Consider the following 21,923-nt stretch of genomic DNA (forward strand, 5'->3'; position numbering starts at 1 on the left):
CATTTCTGGCTTGTTTCACGCAAGGGCGTATATGAATGAAATGAACCATAACGTGAGCTGATTTGTGGTTCCGTGTTAAAATAAGTCAGACATATGCCTGCCGTATTTGAAATTGACGCTCTCGTGAAATTTTCTTGCAAAGTTGTAACTCGTTTTGCTGCTGACTGGAAAGGAGCATTATTGGAAATTTTTCAGAACCAATATTACATATTAAAAAGCAAGGCACAATCTTATGATGACTGTTAAAAGTTCGATGGCGTCGGTATCGGTTCCAGTGGCGGATGATTGCTGCAGAAAATTTATTCACAGGGATGGTTTCTGTAGAAATTCAGCAGCAAATTAGATACCATAAGAATGCACAGCATAATCCGCGCATATACAAACAATTGATTTCAACAAACACCAGTACAGCTGGAAAGTGTTCTGATTTTGAATGAATTCTCTGAATTCAAAAAGAATTCAAAATACTAAAAAAATGAAAATCATTCTTTCCACGTTGAAAGCTTAATTTTTTGAGCTTTTGCCTATTGTTGTTTCAATCCAATAAACTATATAGGTCCATAAGAAAATGTCCGTAAATATTGTTTTTATCAATGCGCCTTTCCAAATATAACATCACTCAAATGTCTGAATTTTGAGAGAAAAGCTCATTTTCAACTGCTTTCATTCGTTATAGACGCTACCGTGGTGAACACATTTTCAGTGGCAACCGACTCTGTCGGCCATCACCCTTCCCGACGCCATCACCACTATTACATTTTCTGTCACTTTAAATAAGTTTCGTCTCAAATCAACTCTCTTCTTTTCGATTTGTGGTCTTGTTAAAAAAAAACAGATTAATCCACCTAGCGTTGGTGGTGCCTTTCTCGCATTTAGTTAGGACACCAACCTTATATGGGGTTTATATGGTCCGATGTACCATTTTCTTCATAACTTTTAAACGCAATGACCGATCGTTATAAAATTAAATTCAATAGTGATCAACAAGGCTTTGTCCCCTGTCGAATGAAACTTGTTGCGAGAAAATCGGTTAAGGATTTCTATACGAAAAGTAGTCTAACACACACACACGCACACACATACACACATACATACACACGTACAGACAGATATGTGCTCAGCTCGTCGAGCTGAGTCGATTGGTATATAATACTATGGGTCTCTTGTCTTCTTCTTCGTTTTCGGATTGAAATGATAGCCTTTCGGTACAACTGAGTTGTACGAGAAAGGCAAAACCGCTTTATGTTTATTGATGCACCTTTCTTACCACTAACAGCAACTAAAAATGATTAGTTGCTGTTAGTGGTTGAGAGGTGCATCGATAAGCGTAAATCAGTTCTGTTCAGGACCACAGTTTTAAACTGAAGAGATTTGATTTGGGATAAATTTTCTTCAAAGTGAAAGCAAATTGTATGGCACAGAGTGGTACAATATCATCACTCAGGATGATTTGAGATTTTCTTCTAATATAAAATGTCACTGATTGAAACCAACTATCATCTCTGCACTGATAGCGAACTCTGCTCTATCAGTCAGTCGAAGCTACTGACAGTAACCCTAGCTCAACTGAGTACTCATAGGAATCCTCTTCTAATAATCATAAAATAACGACATCGATGGAGTTCTAACTTGTGAATTGGTTGTTGGAAGACTTCCGGAAGATGATTATTAGTTTACCTTAACAAGCAGTTAGAACCTCTACACACGGTCTCAATAACAAGTTATTATATACAATTGAAATTCACAAACTGTCTAAGACAATTTTAGTACTTCCCATTTAATTCCACTACGTTTTATTATCCTTACAGATACGTTTTTCTACCTCAACTGTTTAGCGCAGGATAAACCTACATACAGACTACACTTAATAATTTAAATCCACCATAAATATAGTTGTCAATTATCTTCTCGTTTAGGTCTAGCTCTGCCCAACCTTGTGGGTTTAAAAATGTATCTCCCAAGCATCACTTCATTTCAATTATGACTAGATCAAAATTAATATGGGTCATTCCATACCAAGTGACCGAACCACTTGTAATCGACTTACACCAATTTTTATCAAATTTTGTGGATTTGTTTATCTACCGATTATATGTGAAAATCCAAATTTATTTGATGATTGGACAACCCCTCGGCAAATGCGAGCACCCCCCGTTTTTTACGATTTGTAAAAACCATATTTTTGAACGACTCATATCTCGGACAGTTTTAAAGCTACAAATATCATCTTTTTATGCATTTTGAAGAGAATTCTTCAAACTTTTTGAGAAAATTATCGATTTTTAGTAGAAGTGTTGCCATCTGTATTGTTTTTGCGTTTGAAGTATAAAATTGTATTTTCCTGATAATGAGTATTTTTATATTTGGAAAATAACACCAGAATCGTGTTCTCCAGAGAATTTTGCATAAGAAACACTTGAAACCCCAAGGTACTATGAGCCGTTCGAGAGTTTTGAATGTAATATGATTCATATTGGGCTTATCAATCACATAAGATTTTGTTATGCATACCCAACCTTTACACTTTTTGCTAGAGTGTTTTTATAAAATTGCCAAGAATTCCAAGATATTGTTTTCTTAAAAGAAATTGTCTTACCGCACGGCTAAGGAGGGCCTTCTATAACAAGTTTGTTTTCGAAGCGAACATATAGCCTTTAGAACGCTTAGTGTACGAGAAAGGGAAAAATAAAGTAGCTCATAAGGAAGTATACTTCCACTATGTTATTGTGGGAAAAAGGGTATGAAAAAGGCAAATCATTAAGTAAATGATACTTGTACTTACAGTGATTTGTGACTATTTGTGACAAGTGGGAGGTAAGAGGGTTAAAAATGGCAAAAAACGTTGGATGCAATTTTCAAACGAATTTTGTAGTTATACACAAGGCAGAAGAAAAGCTTAATGTCAATACTAGTCGACCAGAGGAGAACTATCCACGAAAAGTTTTTATCTTACTACCAATGGAATAAAACCCACACTACACAGCACCCAAATGTGATTTGACGACAGGCATGAGCTCTCAGTCACTCACCAAGGAATCGAAAATTGTCAACTGTGTATGTATATTGTCAAAACATGAAAATAGTAGACCAAAAACAAACATCATAAAAATGGTCTTTTTTGAGATAATGATTTTATTTTATGTATTTTGAAAATAAATTAATAATATTTGTTATCCTAGAGAATTCAGATTTTCTTAAACCATGTGACATATTGCGTTAAAGGTTGACCCTAAGGATGCCGAAAAACTTTGCAGAAGAAGGATCACTCAGGAAAATCGACACATACTTTATGGGAAAAATCCATGTATTTTGAAATATGCATATCATGCGTCGGCACATACCTAATTGCATACAAATTCACACATGGATACTATGACCCAGATGGATAGTATGTGTGAACACTCATGCAATGCATGTGGGCCCATGGAATATATGTGTCGAAAATATGGAATCCATTTCGCCAACCCCATTGCAAAAATCCATGTGTGAACTCATGAATATAATGTGGAGTTTTTTGTGAGTAATCCTTGCTGGAACGACGACCAAAATTGTTTATTCTGCCAGCACTGCCAAACTACGTGTATGTGCCAACCATTCAACTGAGCGTTATTTCAAAAAAAATATTTTTTTATGGCTGGGGAACAAATTGTAGTGCTGGCAGAAACATTTCAACAATCAAACTTCAAAACGTTGTAAAATTTCCAGCAATGCTTATTCTTCAGCAAACTTTTTCGGCATCTTTCAGACTATATGCTAACGTATTGAGTCAGATGATAACGATAAAATAAAGCCGCTAGGAGCAAGAATGCAAAAAAAATCCATGCTAATCTTCATATAAATTTCGAACGCGATACGGAAAGTGGGGAAGCAACCAATTGAGCTGTGTGTGTATGTGTCGATGCGAATGTGTGTGTATGTTCCGAAATTGGTATAAATATTCAATGTTCACAGTGAAAAAAGGACTTTTCATTTTTAAAATCCTGTATCTCAAGATTGGAACATAGTACCTCGGGGTTTCAAGCGTTTCCAATGTAAAAATGGCCAAAGAACACGTTGGTGAGGTTATTTTTTAAATAAAATTATACTCATTGGGTAAAAAATGCATTTTTCGGACAAAAACTTAAAAATTGTTCATTTGGCAACACTGCAAATCAAAAAAATATTTTTTTATAAATTCCTTGAAAAATCTTCTTTCGAATGGTTACCTTAGATTCATTATAGACCTCACAGTTCCAGAGATATTAACAAAACAAAATGATGGATTTTATACATTTGTCCGAAAAGGGGGATGGTCGTATTAATCGTGGGGAGGTCCAATCACTACGAAATTTTGGATTTTGGGGTATAAGCCATACATAAACAATTGGTCAAAATTTCATTTAATTCTAAGAAAGTCGATTGCACGTTTGCATTTTTTCTCGGTCACTTCATATGGAATGACCCATATGCATTGGTCGTTCACTCAGCCGACATCTTGTCCCATCTTATTTAACCACTATTGTAAATAATCAACATGAATGGATCATTTGTCTAAAATATGTCCTAAGACCTGTATAAAAGCGGCGAAGTTCCCCACTAAAATCCCCCAAACGTGTTTCGCCTGAGGATTATAAAATCACCCTCAATGCCACGACAGTGGAATTGGGCGAATGAGGCCGACTACCTTGGCAACTACCCCCGAGAGCAAGCTTATTTTCAGGCAACAGGTTGACAAGACGAAGACGAAATGAAACTTTTTGTTTAAACTATTGTATCCTTTGATCAACCGTCAGTCGTCATTGTCCCTAAAAATAAGCTTACTGTCTACAACAAATCATCCTCCTTGTGATCGAATATGGCATGCTTTGAAGAGCTGCGCAAAAACTCATCATTTCCAACTCCAACGAAATCAAAAAAGTTCCTTAGAATGATCCTTAACACCCCTTCCAGGACACGAACATCCGAGGTCCACCATCTGGCCAGGATAAAAACTCTGCACGAATGCTTTGATGAGAGTAGGGAAAGGTTTAGAGTCCGTTGCCGGCTTCCGACTTCCGTAATTGTAATGGCTCATCAAATGGCATTGGACCTATTCTTGACCATCATTTAAATGGACGACAGTTGATGATACGTATTTTCTTCAAAATCATTTGGCATAATGCCTTCTTTAAAAGTAGGCGCTTGCTCGGATCACGTTAATTGGTCGGGGTTCAGCCAAAACGCACCAAGCGGCTTTTTGACTGATTTGTGATATTTTGTTCGTACAATGACAACGGAAATCGTTTCATATCAATTCAAGCGTACATTTGCAAAAGGATATCCTCATTTATTCGATTGAGGGATATCCGATGAGATTTCGATCAATTAAATCTTCTAAACGAAAGTTTGGGCAGAAAAATGGGTAATTTTTCGTTGGCGCTTGGTGCGTTTTGGCTGAACCCCGACCAATTGTGGATGTGATCTCTTCTTTCAATATTCAAAAATCAATAATGGTTTATAGGTGTTTGAAGATTTTTTTTTTGATTGAATAGTTCTGTCTTTCACTCACTGTGGTCATTATCCAGCGAGCTGAAACAGCGCTATAACTGCGATGATAAAAATCTGGAAAATTCTAATAACTCCTAAGATTTTGAGACAAAAAAAGCTTCCAGTGAAACTACGAATTGGGTGAAATAATTAATTAATTTTCTGTTTTTATTTTCTGTCTGAATTAAACTAACATTTACAATATCTACATTCATTCATTTATTTAGTTACAATATCTACATATCTACTAGAAAATAGTTCACAATTTCATTTCCTCTTCGAAGTTTTCCGAAAATTTAGTCAAGATGTCATTGGAATTAACCCTGAAATTTCTTAACAATTTCTCCGATACTCTTGGAAGTCCGTAGTGTATTTCCTCTAAATAAATAAAGGTTTTAGGTGCAAGAAGCATGAATCTATAGCAATCCTGCATGCCTATATAAGCCGATAGATAGCCGGCATATTTCATAATTTAAATAAGTCCATTACAGATGCTCTAGGCTCTCCAAATTGTTGTGAAGTTTAAATTAATTGGTCTACCCGATCAACTACGTCCAATATCGAACCTATAGTAATACAACATGTCCAAATAAGTCCATAGAACTCTTGTATATACAGGGGTTAGGCAAAATGATTGAGATAGGCAAAATTTGGCCCAAATTCAAATCCTTATAACTTTTTGAAAAATTGATGAAATTGGACAAAACCGGAAGCATTCGACGGCAAATTTAGTCAAGATTTGGGAACATGCATGGTCATGAATACTGTCCACCGGACACCGGAGATGTTCCGGATTTTCGGAGGCCATATCAAAAACACATTTTTTCTGCCGCTCGTATTTTTGTGTGGTTTGATGGTCAACTTCGTGCGGCGGCGAACTCTATTCGACAGGAGAGTCCAAAAGCATCTTCAAGAAAAACCTTGAACCTTGATACACATTTTGATATGGTTTCGAACATTTTGCAAATTGGCCACTTCCCCGGGACACCTGGAACCTACTGCAGAGTGGTCATGACAGCTGCTGGTTCTAAAATGCATTTGAAAGTATCCCCTCAAAAAATCTTGAAGTTTGATACCCATATTGATATGGTTCTGGACATTTTTCAAATTGGCCACTTCCCCCAGGGCACCTGGAACCTACTACAGAGTGGTCAGGGTAACTGATCGTCCTGAATATGCTTCCTGAAGCATCTCCATGAAAAATCTTGAAGTTTGATACCCATATTGATAAGGTTCTGAACGTTTTTCAAATTGGCCACTTCCCCCGGGGCACCTGGAACCTACTACAGATTGGTCAGGGCAACTGATCGTCCTGAATATGCTTCCTGAAGCATCTCCATGAAAAATCTTGAAGTTTGATACCCATATTGATAAGGTTCTGAACGTTTTTCAAATTGGCCACTTCCCCCGGGGCACCTGGAACCTACTACAGAGTGGTCAGGGCAACTGATCGTCCTGAATATGCTTCCTGAAGCATCTCCATGAAAAATCTTGAAGTTTGATACCAATATTGATATGGTACCGGATAACATATACGTGATTGGAAGGATATACATAATTGACCATAGTATCCGGAAACAGGTTTACTGAAATGGCCATATCTCGGATGTTTTTCAACGGATCTTAGCGCAACCGTCCGCATTCAATTTTCAATAAGATCTAGTTTCTAGGAAAATAGTGTTCATCGATGTAACTTCAAACCACACAAAAATACGAGCGGCAGAAAAAATGTGTTTTTGACATGGCCTCCGAAAATCCGGAACATCTCCGGTGTCCGATGGTCAGTATTCGTGCATGCATGTTCCTGTTCATGCATGTTCCTAAATCTTGACTAAATTTGCCGTCGAATGCTTCCGGTTTTGTCCAATTTCATCATTTTTTCAAAAAGTTATAAGGATTTAAATTTGGGCCAAATTTTGCCTATCTCAATCGTTTTGCCTAACCCCTGTACATCACTATTCAAATAAGTGCATTATAGATGTTCTAGGTTCCCCAAATTGTTCGGAAGCTGGGATCAATTGGTCAACTCCCCAACAATTCCGAGGGCCTTAGATATCTGCTTTAGATTTTTTTTTTGAATGTCAATGAATTCGAAGAACTCTATGGACTTATATAAAAGATATTTTAGTTACTAGATAAAGATTGTCGCTTCGGTTCCCTTTGTTCTGCTGTCCGGAACATGTTGGGTACCAAGCTGTCAAATTGTATGGATTTTCCTTCTTTGACATTTAGCTCCCCTATCCTCGCCAGCAAAAGATGTTCCGGACAGCGACGACAGCGACAATCTTTATCTGGTAACTTCCTCCAAGAATTCCTCCGAAATTTCATCCAGGAGTTCCTCCGGAACTTCCTCCAGGAATTCCTCCCTAAGTTCTTCCAGGAATTTCTCCGGAAGCTCTACCAGGATTTCCTCCGGAACTTCCTCCGTGAGTTTTTCCAGGATTTCCTCCGTGAGTTTTTCCAGGAATTTCTCCGGAAGTTCCTCTAGAAGTTCCTCAAGAAGTTCCTTTGGAAATTCCTCCGGAAGCTGTTCCAGGCATTTCTCCTGAAGTATTTCCAGGAATTTCTTCCAGGAATTTCTCCGGAAGTTCTTCCAGGAATTCCTCCGGAAGTTCTTCCAGGATTTCCTCCGTAAGTTTTTTCCAGAAATTTCTCCGGAAGTTCCTCCGGTAGTTCGTCCAAGAATTCCTCCAGAAGTTCATCCAGGATTTCCTCCGTAAGTTTTTCCAGGAATATATCCGGAAGTTCCTCCAGGAATTCCTCCGGAAGTTCGTCCAGGAATTCCTTCGGAAGTTCCTCCAGGAATTCCTTCGGAAGTTCCTCCAGGAATTCCTTCGGAAGTTCCTCCAGGAATTCCTTCGGAAGTTCCTCCAGGAATTCCTTCGGAAGTTCCTCCAGGAATTCCTCCGGAAGTTCCTCCAGGAATTCCTCCGGAAGTTCCTCCAGGAATTCCTCCGGAAGTTCCTCCAGAAATTCCTCCGGAAGTTCCTTCAGTAATTCCTCCGGAAGTTCCTCCAGAAATTCCTCCAGCAGTTCCTCCAGGAATTCCTCCGGAAGTTCCTCCAGGAATTCCTCCGGAAGCTCCCCCAGGAAATCCTCCGGAAGTTCCTCCAGGAATTTTTCCATGAATTCCTCCGGAAGTTCCTCCAGGAATTCCTCCATGAATTCCTCCGGAAGTTCCTCCAGGAATTCCTCCGGAAGTTCCTCCAGGAGTTCCTCCAGGAATTCCTCTGGAAGTTCATCCAGGATTTCTTCCAGGGATTCCTCCGGAAGTTCTTCCAGGATTTCCTCCGTAAGTTTTTCCAGGAATTTATCCGGAAGTTCCTACAGGAATTTCTCCGGAAGTTCCTCCGGTAGTTCCTCCAGAAGTTCCTTCAGGAATTCCCCCGGAAGTTCGTCCAGGAATTGCCCCGGAAGTTCTTCCAGGAATTTCTCCGGAAGTTTTTCCAGGAATTTTTTCGAATGTTCTTCCAGAAATTCCTCCGGAAGTTCTTCCAGTAATTCCTCTGTAAGTTCTTCCAGGAATCTTTCCGGAAGTTCCTCCAGGAGTTCCTCAAGAAGTTCCTCCGGAAGCTACTCCAGAAATTGCCCAGGTATTACCCCAGAAGTTCTTCCAGGAATTTCTCCGGAAGATTTCCAAGATTTTCTCCAGAAGTTCATCCAGAATTTCCTCCGGAGCTTCCTCCAGGAATTCCTCAGGAACTTTCTCCTGGAATTCCTCCGTAAGTTTTTCCAGGAATTTCTCCGGAAGTTACTCCAGAAGTTTGATTCGGTAGACTATTGTGTTTAACTTCAGAACAATTTGAAGGTTCTAGTTCATTATGGTTTATTATCATACATGTTAACATACATTCCAAACTTTTTAGGGCGAATGTCTAGAATTGGCCGCTTTCCAAATATTCCAGAACTTCCGGAACACAACTTGGTCCCACTCGGGTTAAATGAGCGGTCATTCCATTGGTTTTGCTGTCACATTGCAATATTTAGTGCTTCCATGTTTTTGCGGGTGCTAAAAAACTAATGAGAAGTGAACCCTCGAGTGAATCATAAGATCCAAATCCATTACAAATCAATACGAATTAATTCCTATCAGGGTCAACTAAAAACGAATTGAAAGAATACTCAGCAATCCAAAATATATTTAAGCATGTATATAGCTGGTTTACGCCATTACAAATAATTGTACGCCTACAATCTATCTAATTGTAGAGCTAGGATTTCCCTCTTAGTTTTAAGTTTTTCATACGCTATTTTCTCCAATTCCAAATTGTGCCGGCGTTGTTCCTTTAATTTTTCCGTTTCCAAATCCTGAAGGTCCATCAACCGCTTCGAAATCGTCTTTCCGTAGTATGCCAAATCGCCAAACTTTTTAGTTTGCGTTCGCAACACATCGATAACCTCATTGTGAAATTTCTTCTGTTGTTTCACTTGGGTATCCAACAGGCTTAAACTCGATGGAGCACGTCGTTTTCTTCTGGCACATTGTTCTTGAACACCCGTGTCCGGGGCATCTTCAGCTGCATCCGCATCGTCTGCTGCTTCTGGAAATGTGCAATTAGCTACACCAGCATCATTCTCATCTACTTCGACAGGAGCGCCGAAAGCAATTGAATTGTCGATCCCCTCCACAGCTGCAGTCAATCCGGTCAGGTCGATCACCTCGTCGCTCCTCGAGAGCCGAAAACTCGATAATTCGGTTAGGCCCACCGCCAGTTGCCTGCTGTTCTTTTCGGTTGTTAGCCAATTTTCTTTTTAGATTCGACTTCCAGTCGGCCCAAACCTATGAATGAAAACCAAAGATTATTCCAAATAGCAGAGTGATGATATGGTTCTCAATATATACTAGTATGCGCTTCGACCCACCTCTTTGATATAGAACTATCAATCAACTTTGTCACAAATCAGACCTCTGCTGGGAATAACCATCGCTACCTTTTTAGGACACACATTTACCATTACTCACTTTTTTCCACCCAGCCGGATCTTTTATGGGAGGTCCAAGACTATTGAGTTGCTCTGCTAGGTTCTCCCAGAATGGACCGGTGTCGAATCTAGCAAACCCCTTCGCAACATCTGGTTGCTCCTCCAGCTCTTCCACCAACATCATGAATTGTTCCTTGTTGGTACTTTTGCATTTCGGTCTTTTTGCCCTAAAGAATCAAATTTGAATCAATATACATAAGAAATGATGAATGTGTCTATTTCTTGTATAAAAGACACACAAAACTTACATTTTACGCCCCCAAGAAATCTGGTTAACAAACGGCACTATCGACGGACACTAATTTTTGCCTACGAAAACGTTCCGATCCGCAAGTTCCCAGCAGCGAATAATTTGTAAACAAAAATACGCATTCGATCGAAAACAAGAATGCGCTAATCATTCGAATGTGGGATATTCGAAAGATCGAATGCTTCGAATTGGTTCGAACGAAAACGGGAATGTAATTGAAGCAAACTTTCGAACGTATTACATACGTCCGTAAACAAGAATATGGGTGATAATGACTTCGAGCTTACGTCCTAAAAGAAACATTTATTTACCTTTCTCCACGATTTCTTTCCACGAGTCGTTATGATTTTATTCGGCCGCGCAGTTGATTTTTTTTTACTTCATGGAGTGTGATCAAACATTTTTATAAATTCCGCATAATTCCATTTTATTTCGTCAAAAGTTAGTTTTTGCTTTTGGCTCATTTACCGACATGGTATTTTACCGCCAATACAAGAAGGAAAATAGAACAGCACGGGAATTGACACTGTTAACATACTCCCAAAGAATCAAGGACGTCTCCGATACTTAGTGATCCGATTCTGAATTTGGATCAGTCCAAAACTAGATGGATTTCTGGTATGTACATCGTCGTATACTAGATGGGCATAATGTATTGATATTTTTCACTAAATCTAGGGCTTTATTGAAAACTAGCTCCAAGCTCCATGCATACGGCTTTGGCCAGAATTTGCAGTTTGATTTCGCACTTGACCGAGTGCGAGGGGGGTCAATAACAAAACTTTATCGATACTTCATAATTTGATAATTTTCCTTATTGGGTATTTTAATCTCTGTCCAGTTTCTTGTCTATTTCGACCTTCTGTCCCTTTCGACCTTTTGTCCTTTCAACCTTTTGTCTTTCGACCTTTCGCCATAGATGCATAGGATAGAATAGGATAAAGAACATCCAATGTTTAAAAGAAGACAAATATTACTTTTGAATACAATTATTCCGCCAAATAAAGTCTTGTTATATCCTATCAAATGAAATTTCAAGAAAGTAGTTGTTTTCTCGGAATCGTTATTTTCGGGAAAATGTCATTTTTGAAGAAACGTAATTTTTGGGGAATTGTAAATTGCGGGAATATAATATTTTCAAATAGAGCATACTTTGGAATCGAGGAAAATGGCTTCAATTAAATCTGAACATCGTTGTTAAATACCATCCTCCCCATTGAATATGCGACGGTAGGAAAACTCGGTTGGACGTCCATTATTCCGGATCGACAATAACTTGGGAAGTGATTTTCTGGCAGAAACTTTCAGGCCGCTTCCCATTTTAGTACAACGTAATGCAGCCATGCTATCGGCTCGACAGAATTTATTGCTGACGCATTGAAACAACGTTTTAATCATTTCATCTCATCACTCTGCAGCTCTTTGTTGAAAACCTTTGAGGAAAGGCATGACAAGTGTTGTAATTCGTCCAACAGAAAATGAAAACAAAGATTCTAATATCGAATTATTAAGTATTCACATTGCGTGTGAAGACGTTGTAAGATTTAACAACCATTCCAACCATACAAAATCAACATTTAAATCTGTAATAAACTTTATCGCTTCACTTTTTTTTCCGTAGCCAAACCTCTCAATATGCACGCACACACGATTCACATACTACAACAGAGCACACGGGTCGCACATGCTGCGAACACGCGAGCGAGCTTTACTACAAAACAGGACGGCCAGAATGGAGAAAGTTTACGGCCCATTGCATTCTCCTGCGATAGAGGAGAAGGAAATTTGTCTGCCTCATAAGAATAATGGGTTTATGTTTATGTTGGGCGAGTGGAAATTGCTGCGTGCTGTAGCTTCTGGGTTTGTAAGGACATGTCCTAACGATGGCGGACAAAATTAGTATATTCGTGGCATTTAGAAATGCTAGGATGCATGAAGCTACTGAACAAGTGCATTTACTTTACTTTTACTCAATATCTAGTCAAGCTCCGAACGTTCAGTGTCGACTAATTATTATGAAATATGTGTATTACAAACACGTCGTTCAGAATTGTGAAGACATTCCAAAAACAAACTTTTTAACCTATTATCAATACCAGTGAAATCTTTAAAGCAAACTTTTTTTCAATTGTACCTCCCAACTAAAAGTCCCTGTTTTTGTTTATTTTAATGCATTAAAAGTATAGACTTTATGTAAAAAAAAAATCGTGGAACTAACCCCTAGGGAACTACGAAAAGCTTATCATGCATGATACCAGGTTATCGCTTTTCTACATTTTACCTTTTTTCATTAGTAAATGGTCATGATAGACTTTCATCGGGTTCCAAGCAATATACCATACAACTAGTCATTCATTGCTGTCGCTCTACACGCAATAATCCTGGTGACTCAATTTTGTCACCATAATTCCATGGATTAGGATTCAATTTATTTATTCGTGTTCTAAATTGGCTCTAGATATTAAAAGAGCTATGACCTGACCGAAGCGGACACCTAATTGCGATGCGCTGCCGTCGTAATAGGTCGATCAATTTTGGAACTAAGCTCGCCAGCAGCAACATCACATCCAGTTCCAAACCATCCAAATTTTCCCGCGTTGACCGCGTATATATTCAAATTGAGCTGTGTTAAATTAATGTCCCATCCTGTTGGTTTTTCATTTATTCATAACAAATGATCAACGTCATACAGAAGAGCACCGATGGCAAGCAATGTAGGCATGGGTGCGGAAAACGGGTGTCATTTTCATCATACCACTGTAGTGTTTGCGGTGGACAAAATCTTAGATAAAGTAAAAAATATGCAATTAATGTTGATAGATGTTGAGACAATAATATTTTGTTTAATCCACGTACTTTAGTGCCACTTCCTTCTAAGTAAGAATCTTAGCTATCCTTCCAAGCTTTAATGAAGGTTTTATCTATAGTTTACGTTTAACCAAAAGTTTCACTTATACTGTTCCAACAAATTATAACAAAATAGAGATAAGCGTTTTCATATTGGTCCACCAGTAATCGATTCTTTTGTTGCAATAATTGAATTTCAGATCGATCATTATGGTAGATAAATAAACTAGTAAAAAAAAAACTATGGCTTCGCAAATTTTGTTCAGTTTGCTCATAGTGGCTACCCTACTAGCAACTAGCTTGATGCTTGCACCCATGCTGCAGGAATAAAGGCTCCCCCAGACCTGAGCGACTTCATCGCCGTGACGGTGACAACTAGTCGCTGCGATACTATCGTAGGGTGTTCCAATGTTCCATTTACGCTTTCCAGTTGCCAAGCGATAGAATCGCATTGCGATCGTCGCGTCGCGTGTGCTTGAGTAAACCTTAAACCAGGTTCAGGAAACAGGTGGGAAACCCAACAAATTGCAGAAACATGTTTCGGGCCATTTCTGAATGTTCATTTTTTGGCACGACCACGTGTCCGCAAGGAAAAACAGCACAGCAGTTAAGCATTATGGAAAAGCGTTGAAATGAGCTGCGACACGGCAGTGTCCAATTTTCGTCTAGTTGGGTTGGCGAGCAAAATAGGACAGCAACGCGCGACCGAGGCTCGTGTATTCATCAAACATTTAACCCGGGTCCGTATCGCAGTGTAAAACATTCCGCTTTGACTGCGTGGGCGGGCAATTGAATAAAAAGTCGTCTTTTGTGATTTATCACAAAGCGGTCTTTTCTCGTTGCACGCATACATAATCATTAGCGGGAATCAATCTGGCTGGCACCCTGGCACCAGTTCGGCTGCAAAGTAGCCCAAAGGGGGGATGGAGAAACGACCGCATAAAATGATAAATGACATCATAAAAATCCCATCTCATCGTAAAAATTACATGGCCCACGAGCACGGCCAACACCAGACACAGCGCGACACAGCAAAATGGTTTCTAGCCTAAGAAAAACATGTATTAGCTATGCTCCTAGTCGTTTTTGGCACTTGATGACATGGTGCCGACAGCATTTTTCGGATACCAGTTCAGCAGTTTTATTGGTAATTGGCACAATAACCAACCAATCAAAAAACATCAAACAAAAGTACTTTCATTGTAGGAAATGCCGTTTCCAAACTTTGTTCTACAACATTCATCATTACTTACAATCGAGTTGTTGTTGATTTCGTTGCAGTAACTTATATACATATGACCAAAATTGGCAATATATGTGTATCATGATCTAATTTACAACATGTGTGTTGCTTAAAGAACGTTCCATGTGCTATGACTGTTTGTCTGTGGAAGTATCCTCAACATTAGCACCAGTAGCATCAACAGTAACAAAAGAAGCATATTTTTTTACGGAATTGGTGAACTCGTTTCTTGATCTTTCCTAGTGTTTAAACTTTGAAGGACTTTCAAAGGAAGAAGGTTACTCGATTACCCCTCTCTTTAGGACTGCAGGATTACAGACTATACGAACCTGGCTTTTAACTTCCTCAAATTCTGATAGCGAGATGCAGTCCGGTCCAACATCGACCGATTGTGTGAATGTGAAGTTGAGTATCCTGCGGGAATCAATGCTACGATCCAGTAATCCACGGATTTCAGCTCGTTTATAGGTCCAGTAATATACAAATATTCAAGGCACAATTCTTCCAGTTATTCAAACAAATTTGCGGGTTTTATTTTTACAATTAGTTACATTTTTACAATTAGTTGCATTCAGGTACAACAAAACTATGTTCAACGCACTCATACATATATTTGATCTTACGAGCTAAACAAATTTTAATTGCACGAATGAGCCCGATGCCCAGTGCTTTTGCCGTCAGTCCAGGTCTCATTGACTTGACCTCGCACTCTTCAGAGTCGAGATCAAGGTTTGGTAATTGTCCGCCGTTTTTCTTCTTCCTCCTTGCCGATTCTGGTAATTTTAACCATTGTCCGGGCTTCCCTCCAACCAGGTGGGACCTCTCCACCAAAATTGATTTTCTAGGATGTCCTGAGGGGGTATTCTTCGGGATATTAGGTCTGCCGGATGTTGTGCTCTGGAAACATGACTCCACCGACAGCCTTCCGTGATTGTTTGAATTTTCGCCTTACGGTTGGCAACAAACGTAGTTCAGGTCGTTGGGGAAGCCTTCAACCATCGTAAAACGCAAGTGGAATCCATCCAGAAGCAAACATTTAATGATGTTTTGGTGATGTTCGGACCTTCTCGTACAATTGTAAAGCCAAACCCGCTCCACAAAGTTCCAGCCTAAGGATTGTCTGCCATTCCGTGTGCATCTGTACTTCAGACGTATAAACAAAACAAGCACCGTAAGCCTTCTTCAAGGCGTCGAAGAAACAGTGGAGTTCAACCTCAACACTCATGTTTCGATTCATGCTTGATTGAGTATGGGTAGTTGCTCGTGGAACCTTCTCCACCATCGAAGGTAGTGGTTTGTCCAAGTTTAAGGGTTGTTCATTCTCGTCACGTATGGTCCACAGAAGCTGCATAAATATCTTTGCCGTAGTAATAACAGCTCCCAGATGTCATAAGGGACCGAATAAAGTGACCATCACTGTATCGCTATCCAGCGAAGGAATGGTGAACTGGAACCTGTGAATGTCCGAAGATGAAATCCAAGCCTGCCCTAAGGATTTTACTGCTGGATCAGGGTCCAAGTTAATACCATTCGTGCGAATCGCCAAATTTTCTTCGGGAATGCCTGCTAGGGCTACTGGACAGTTGGATCTTGACACCATTGCATTCAGTTCCTTCTGCGTTTCTGTTTCCTCGTCATTCGCACCCGTAATGTCGTCATCTATGTAGGTGTCGTCCATGGTTGCTCGTGCTGCAAGCAGGGAACGTTTTTCCTCATCCAGGGCGAATTGTTGAAACGTCCTGGTGACTAAGAACGGTGCAGGCTTCTTTCAGTACGTTACCGTATTCAACTCATACATACGCACAGTTGCCAATGACGAATTTCGCTAAAGAATGAACTGTAGAGGGTAGTATTCGGATCGAACAATGACTTGGCAGTACATTTTCTCCACATCCGATACTAACATAATCTGCTTGGTCTGACACCGAAGAATTATGGACCGGAGATTTTTCTGTACTATTGGCTCCACCAGTAGTACATCGTTAAGCGAAACTCCTAAAAACGCTGTACATGAGGCATCGAAAACAACGCGGACCTTGGTTGTTGTTGAAGCCTCTTTCACCACAGGGTGATGCGGTAAATAGTACCTTCAAATCGAACTCTGGGAATCATCGTTCAGCATCTTCATGTGGCCAAAATTAAGGTACTGTTCTCGAAGTTTTGAGTCTCTAGCCAACCTTCTTTCCATTCTATGCAGACGTCGCAATGCTATATCTTTTGATCCACCCAACTTTGACACAGCACCTTCCATCGTCGGTAGAGCGGTAGCTCGCTGAATCGCACTGGAGAACCACTCCGCGCAACGTTTCTCTTCTGGCGAATGAGCCTTGCCCAACCCTACCTCCTCGCATGACCAAAAGCGAGCGATTAAGGTATCCAAGCCATCCAACGCGGATGCGTTGCAGTTAATTTGAAGAGAGCTAGTTGGATCCAAAATGCCACCGCTGAAAACACAGCTGAACATAGATACATTAAGGCCTGGAAGTTGTTCCCCCAGAGAAAACCTTTTTCCTGTTTCCAAAAGTCGAAGAAGTACTCGATGCCAAGTACAATATCCACCTGGGTGTGGAGGTCTACTCCCGATTCCTTCGAGAGTGTAGGAAGCTTGAAAAGAACTTGTACCTGATTCTTCCTTAGCTGCTTGCTGTTATTGTAGCGCTTTGGGGCCTTTCACAAATTACGTAACGCTGAAGGGGAAGGGAGGGGGTCAAGCCGAGCGTCACGATCCATACAACCAAATTAAACCTTCCATACAAAAAGTGTTACGAGGGGGGGGGGTGGTCCAAAATCACGAAATTTAGTGTTACGTAATTTGAGGGGCCTTCCTTAGTCGTGCGGTAAGACGCGCGGCTACAAAGCAAGACCATGCTGAGGGTGGCTGGGTTCGATTCCCGGTGCCGGTCTAGGCAATTTTCGGACTGGAAATTGTCTCGACTTCCCTGTGCATAAAAGTATCATCGTGCTAGCCTCATGATATAGAAATGCAAAAATGGTAACCTGGATTAAAAAAAACCTTGCAGTTAATAACTGTGGAAGTGCTTAGTGAACACTAAGCTGCGAGGCTGCACTGTCCCAGTGTGGGGATGTAATGCCAATAAGAAGAAGAAGAATTTTAGAATGAACCCTAAACAGCATATCCCATTCCACTTGATAGTTGGCCTTCGTGATGAGAAGTGGATCAATAAGAGCTTTTGGCTCTCCTTGAAGAGTTCCCTTCAAGTAATGAAGTTTTTCCACTTTCGGTAGATCAACTTTCCCATGGATGAGTGACGTGAACAGGTCGCGAAAACTCAGCCACTCATCGATGTCCCCGTTGAATGTCTGCAGCTGGACCTGCGGCAAGCGTACGTGATCGGCTACTCCAGAATCTTGGTTTTTGGAACGATTTGATTTTGTGATGATTAAGATAATGATGATGATCGTGTGTTAGGACAGATAACAGTGCGAGGTGGAGATATTTAGCAGAGACCGTGTTTCTATCTATGTGGTTCAACAGCCGGGATATAGTTAATTGTGTGTATGTTGAATGCATCGCCTTCTATACACTGGAGTACAACGGGGACTGCTTTCTGATGTGGGGAGTCAGGGATGTAGTTTGGGGTGGTTGCTCTACTCCTAAACATCCTCACCCACCCTGAAATTTGTCTAATTTTCTGAAATGAAAGAAACAGATCCTCTTCGGCAGGATAGGAAGGACTAATGGGACTTTGCGCTACTACTTATAAATTACTGATGCAGTGGAATGTAGGTTGCCGTTTTCTTCTGGAAGCGGCAGGATACATAGCTTCTTGGTAGTCTTGATGGTGACAATTCTGACAATTTCGTCGCTTCCAGGATGGACATCACTGATCCACCCCATCCTCCACTTCAATCCACCATATTCAGGTTCCAGAATGGATAGCAGGGCCAACTAGAAAATGGTCGGGCGTCATTGGTTCGAGGTCATTGGGGTCGTCAGAGAGATGCTTTAGGGGACTAGAGTTGAGGCAAGCTTCAACCTGGACAAGTAGCGTGTTGGAATCCTCCGGAGGTACTGGTGAATTGCTTATTACTCGTAGTAAATGATGCTTGGTGGATCGAACGGCGGCTTCCATTAACACTCCGAAATGGGAAGCACTATACGATACGGCGTCATTGTGATCATGACTCTTCAGCAACTGTAATAGATCCTTCATCTAATTTCGGGCACCGACAAAATTCGTGCCATTGTCGGAATACATATTTGTACATACCTCTTCGTGCCACAAATCTGCGGAGCGCCTGCAGGAACCGGTCAGCTGACAAATCTGACACTAGTTCCAGGTGAACCGCCTTTGTACAAGAGCAAACAAAAACTGCTACGTAAGCCTTACCAGTTGCTCGTCGTGAGATTGGTCGGAGATAAATAGGGCCAAAGTAATCCACTCCTGTATCAGAAAATGGGCGGGATATTGTTACCCTTGCGGCCAGCAAATCTCCCATGAATTGTTGTACAGAAGTTGATTTGCATCGGAAGCATTTCTGACATCTATGCACGATATTCCTGATTACGCTTCTACCTCTAAGTGGCCAGAATCGGATTCTCAGTTAATAATGATCAGCAAAGTGCAACGTCGAGTAGATATTCCTTCCTTTTTTTTTCAACAAAATTGGAATGCACATAGTAGATGCCTTCCGCATCCGTGGAAGGATATTATACTACACTTTCAGATTCACAGATCAGCTTAAGTCCTAAGCACAGACGAGTGTCGAGGTCGATCAAAAGACTTCGGTTGGAGATAGTTTCCGGTTTAATGGTGCCCCGAGAACCTGAAGTCGGTACTTTCGCACAACTAGACTCTGGCGGTGGAACTACCTTATTCCTATAACCGATTTTAATGGTCTTGAGCCATTCAACTGTCGCTTTGATCAAGATCGCGATCGCGAATAACTAAGATGTTCTCCGACGGTAGATCTATCCTACTCCGACGAGAAGTTCCCAGACAGCGAGAGCTTCCCCACAACCAATCGTGACGCCAAGCTCTACGGCTACGTGCTCGCAGCAAGCTGACGACAATTACGACGTTCGGGGCCGGCGTTTGTGCTCCCGTTCATTATCGACATCTATCTTTCGCGGCGATGTAATCTGACACTTATGGACCTGCCGCTGGTCGTCACTCTTGTGACAGCAATCCACTCTTCTGCCTTCTGGCATATTCTTCGACTGTGTCCAATTCTCAGGCGGTGGATCTGCCTGCCCTTACTCGAGTTTTCCCACTCTCCCTGTCATTTGGCTACCGTTGGTGCCTGGACATTCCTTCGGACATTACCGGTACCTCTGGAGGGGCGTAGCTCTCCTCATATTCATTGACCAGCTTGATGGGCATTAGGCCGGAACTCTCAGCCGAGGTCGAGGCTCTGTTAAGCGCATTCCGCACATCAAGTGTTAGCACTGCGCAATAACGGATACCGCGTCGCTTGCGTTCGGTGGCAACCTCTGCAGTGCCAACCACCGATTTAATGGAAGCAAATGTAGACCATTCTCCCCGAAAGCCTGCGAAACTGCTCGCTCAACAATCATCCTTCTTCTTCTGCGTACGGTGACAGCCTGTTCAGGATTAACTTCTCCAGTAGCTTCCCTACAGTATCTATAAGACAGATTTGTTTCTACGCTGAGAGGTATCCTGGCAAATCGCCAGGTTTCGGTAACAGGACCAGAAGCTGTCTCTTCCTTATATCCAGGAAGGTCCCCTCGTCCAGGTACCTTTGCGTGGCTGACCTGAACATGTTCGGATTTGTCATCACGGCTGCTTTTATTACCAATCGTGACAATGGACGAATGGCGGATGGACGTCTGTACTACCACCCAGACGATCAGCTTTGCAGCAAGAACCAGGCATAACTAGGTTCAGTTTCAGGTCTCTCGACATATTGCCTTGTCCATTAGTAAAGTCGATAATGTCATCGAACTGCATCATAATGACGGTCAAGCTCGGAAGGATGCTTCTCGACCCTATCTCCACCGTATTGTGCTGCTGCATGCCGGCTATTGACGCACCATTTGCACTCTTCTCGGCGACTTCTTCGTCACACGTCTCCATCAACACCATTCGTCTCGCGTTGGGTGGCAACGTCTCCAAACCTCTTTTTGCAAAGGGTTTGCCTCCGTTGTTTGTTACTTAAGCTGATACGAGTTTTAATTGACCGAATTGCGATTAACTTCCATCACAGCAAAAACTATCGTATATGATGGATTAAATTCAACTTCTATCGACAGTAATCTGACAAAGCGCGATATTCAATACGATTTTGTTTTCTGAAAAACACAAATGCGATTTTGTTTGTAGCTTGTTATTATACGATATGTGGTTCACTGGGGGGCTGCCCTCGAACGCAGTCGCTTTCTTGATACTATGAGTATTCTTACGGATGCCATGCGGGGAGTAACACTTCGGTGCTCAGAGCTGGATTGGCGTACGCCAGGAAGGATTAAATTGGTGCTATTTCCGTCTGGCTGAGTAAGCCAGACGGCAGGATCGGGATGGCGTGCCGCAAGGCCTGATACGGTTTAACGGGACGGTATACAGTAGCTGTGGCATTAGCCCACCCGTTTTTTTTTTTAAAAAACGGTGTCAATCAGCTTTACTCAAGTAGTGGAATGACGTCAAGTCAACCCTCAGGGACGAAAGAACAATCTCGCCTCTCGAAAAATGATGTTTTAATTCTTTCTTTTTAGTTAGAAGAATTTTATATCAAAGTCTGTCGGCTCTGTCGAGTTTAGCAATAAACGACTGTGCCTTTAAAATAAATCAATAGAGATAAAAAAAAGGTCATACAACATTAAACCCAAGTAACACGGTTTGTTGTGAGTGTAAAAAATACATCTTTCGAACATATAGCATGTTACGTTTTTGTATCAAAAACTGTTTTGATTACTTTCACACGACCCAAACAGCGCAAAAATTATCGATATTTTCAACATCTCTCAGTTGCAACCTTGTTTTTGATTGCACATTCACAAGACTAAACTTAAGTACTAAGGATGTTTTCAGTAACCGACTTTCAACATGGTTCTGTCAAATTGAATACCAAAACAAAAATGCTGACCAACACGATCAAAGAAATAAATTTTATACA

The 21,923-nt window shown here is 41.0% G+C and overlaps 1 protein-coding gene and 1 pseudogene across 4 annotated transcripts in view; one reads left to right on the forward strand and one right to left on the reverse strand.

The window, feature by feature from the left end:
• The window catches only part of LOC134225874 (transmembrane protein 164), a 117,506-nt gene that overhangs the window by 33,369 nt on the left and 62,214 nt on the right, over positions 1-21,923 (forward strand). The gene's annotated exons all lie outside the window — the stretch shown is intronic.
• Positions 9,635-10,931, reverse strand: LOC134222092 (uncharacterized; annotated as a pseudogene).

This window comes from Armigeres subalbatus, chromosome 3 (assembly GCF_024139115.2).
Source record: "Armigeres subalbatus isolate Guangzhou_Male chromosome 3, GZ_Asu_2, whole genome shotgun sequence".
Lineage (NCBI taxonomy): Eukaryota > Metazoa > Arthropoda > Insecta > Diptera > Culicidae > Armigeres > Armigeres subalbatus.